A 3546-nucleotide genomic window follows, 5' to 3' on the forward strand; every position below is an offset into this window, starting at 1 on the left:
AATGCATTTTATATACTACATGACTGACATCCATTTTATCGATCTTATCCTTTCCAGTTTTTATTATTGAATTTAGCTTATTCATAGGTTTGTACGCTATCCTAAACCCGTATTTTTCCGCTAAACATTTAAAACTTTCCGACGTATTTTTTATGTATGGAATAGTAAAAAAAGTCTTATCTGAATTCTGATCATTAATCTGACATTCGTTTTCGTACACATCTTTCCGTTGTGATAACCCTTTAATTCTTTTATTGATGATACTAAAAATCAAATCTAATGGATATCCGTTCTGCAATAATGTGTCAATCAGTTTTTTGATGTTATTACAATAATATTCCGTGTGTGAGAGAAAAACAATTCTATCTAATAATCCAATAATCACACCCCTTTTATGAACCACCGGATGATTGGAATCAAAATTGAGATAACGTCCCGAGTCAGTCGGTTTTTTATAATTGTCGAACTTGATCTGCATATTTTCTACTCTCAACGTAACATCCAGAAAACTCACAGCACCATTGTCATTCCGCGAACAAGTAAATTTAACCCTGTCATTATATAAATTGAACATATTTAATGTTTCATTAATTTTGTCGTGTGGAATAGCCAATGATATCATCTACGTATCTGTAATATATTGGAATCCCTATATTTAATTTCCGTAACACATTGATTTCTAGATCCTGTATTACTATATCGGCTAGAATGGGTAATAAAGGAGAGCCCATCAGCATGCCAAAGATTTGTTTGTAGTATGTATTATCGAATTTGAAATAGGTAGAATTGAAAATTAAAGATATGGCATTCAAGAATTCATTCTTCGGGATCTTAGTATTATTTTCTATGAATTCCCATCTTGCATTAATACTATCAACTACCAGATTCTCTGAGATGTTAGTATACATAGATTCGATATTAAAAGATACCATCCTATAATTCTCCTCAAGTTGAAAACCATGCAGGTTTTTCACCAACTCTAAGCTGTTTTTTATGTGACTTAATCCTTTCTTTACACTTTTGTCAGTAATATTCTTTAAAAATAATGCCAAGCTAATCTTGACTAGGTGGAAGGAATACATTGATCAATCGGTTTACAAAAATCTAAACATAACGAATAGGTGCGTTCCAAGAGCTTATGGGTTGCCAAAGACACATAAGGAGGGATTTCCCTTAAGATTGATAATTAGTTGCATTAATAGCCCGTTATATAGCTTGGCATTACTTTTAAAGAATATTATTGACAAAAGTGTAAAGAAAGGATTAAGTCACATAAAAAACAGCTTAGAGTTGATGAAAAAACTGCATGGTTTTCAACTTGAGGAGAATTATAGGATGGTATCTTTTAATATCGAATCTATGTATACTAACATCTCAGAGAATCTGGTAGTTGATAGTATTAATGCAAGATGGGAATTCATAGAAAATAATACTAAGATCCCGAAGAATGAATTCTTGAATGCCATATCTTTAATTTTCAATTCTACCTATTTCAAATTCGATAATACATACTACAAACAAATCTTTGGCATGCCGACGGGCTCTCCTTTATCACCCATTCTAGCCGATATAGTAATACAAGATCTAGAAATCAATGTGTTACGGAAATTAAATATAGAGATTCCAATATATTACAGATACGTAGATGATATCATTTTGGCTATTCCACACGACAAAATTAATGAAACATTAAATATGTTCAATTTATATAATGACAGGGTTAAATTTACTTGTTAGCGGAATGACAATGGTGCTGTGAGTTTTCTGGATGTTACGTTGAGAGTAGAAAATATGCAGATCAAGTTCGACAATTATAAAAAACCGACTGACTCGGGACGTTATCTCAATTTTGATTCCAATCATCCGGTGGTTCATAAAAGGGGTGTGATTATTGGATTATTAGATAGAATTGTTTTTCTCTCACACACGGAATATTATTGTAATAACATCAAAAAACTGATTGACACATTATTGCAGAACGGATATCCATTAGATTTGATTTTTAGTATCATCAATAAAAGAATTAAAGGGTTATCACAACGGAAAGATGTGTACGAAAACGAATGTCAGATTAATGATCAGAATTCAGATAAGACTTTTTTTACTATTCCATACATAAAAAATACGTCGGAAAGTTTTAAATGTTTAGCGGAAAAATACGGGTTTAGGATAGCGTACAAACCTATGAATAAGCTAAATTCAATAATAAAAACTGGAAAGGATAAGATCGATAAAATGGATGTCAGTCATGTAGTATATAAAATGCATTGTGGCAGTTGTGAGGCCTCATATGTGGGGCAAACAAAGAGGAAGCTAAAAACTAGAATAAAAGAACATAAGAAGAGTACAGGGATTGGGGGAAATTCTCAGTGTGTAGTAGCGCAGCACCAGAGGGATTTTGATCACAAGCTTAACTTGTGATCAAAATGGTAGAAATTCTCGACACAGAGTCCTTTTTCTATAAGAGACTCACATCGGAAATGATTAACATCAAAAAACAGACATTAGGCATAAACAAACAAAAGGACACAGAGAAATTGTCAGAAATATACTTAACGTTATTTTGAATATCATTTACGATAGAATTTACTAGAATATTTAGAAGGAAAGAAATAAAATATACAGGGTGTCTCAGAAAATGTTACTGAAACACAGTGCGGACATAGATTGGGTCAAGGGAAACAAAACAGTTTTGTACCATTTTGCAGTTGACGCAATATTTAACGAGATATTAACGTTTGAAGATAGGCGAATACGAGCATCCGACCAACCTACTGATCATGTACTGCTGCCGGCAGGACGGCCTACCGTCCCCACCATGACACGCCGGTCGAGCGGCGGGCCGCGAGGAGCGGGGATGGCCTGGTAAGCGAGCCACTCAGAACGGCGCGCATAGGGAGGAGAAGGATAGCGCTTCGCCGCCTGACATGTCCTGTGTTTCGCCGTATCGGGCCTACACTATCCAAGAATGTCATTTTAGTTTTGAAGTTTCCCTTATCATTTCTTAATCTTATCGTTTCTTTACAATTCTTATCGTTATAAATCACATTATTGAGCACGATTAAATACGTTTTAACACAATTAGGTATGTTAAGCGAGGTAATTAATTAAAAGAGCACTACGCAAAACGTATGCTGTTCATCGCGATACCTTTCCGTTTGTTTTGTTATACGACGCTTCTATTCAATTACGCTACAAGACACACTTCGTCGAAGCTAATATTATTTAATTAATCAAGTAAGCGGAATAAAAATTCTTTAATTACCTGATTAATCAAGTAATCGGAATAAAATATTTTTACTTTTAAATTTTTTCCGATTACTTGATTAATTAAGTAATAAAAATTTTTTATTCGGCTTACTTGATTAATTAAATAATATTAGCTTCGACGAAGTGTGTCTTATAGCGTAATGGAATAGAAGCGTCGTATAACAAAACAAACGGAAAGGTATCGCGATGAACAGCATACGTTTTGCGTAGTGCTCTTTTAATTAATTACCTCGCTTAACATACCTAATTGTGTTAAAACGTATTTAATCGTGCTCA

The 3546-nt window shown here is 33.7% G+C and overlaps 1 long non-coding RNA gene across 1 annotated transcript in view; it reads left to right on the forward strand.

The window, feature by feature from the left end:
- The window catches only part of LOC108762288 (uncharacterized), a 16703-nt gene extending 13465 nt beyond the window's left edge, over positions 1 to 3238 (forward strand). The window contains exon 3 of the long non-coding RNA XR_001940159.1: positions 2836 to 3238. This is a non-coding gene — a long non-coding RNA (uncharacterized LOC108762288). The remainder of the gene's footprint in view (positions 1 to 2835) is intronic.
- Positions 3239 to 3546: the final 308 nt, after the last annotated feature.

Source organism: Trachymyrmex cornetzi, unplaced genomic scaffold, assembly GCF_001594075.2.
Source record: "Trachymyrmex cornetzi isolate Tcor2-1 unplaced genomic scaffold, Tcor1.1 scaffold291, whole genome shotgun sequence".
Taxonomy (NCBI): domain Eukaryota; kingdom Metazoa; phylum Arthropoda; class Insecta; order Hymenoptera; family Formicidae; genus Trachymyrmex; species Trachymyrmex cornetzi.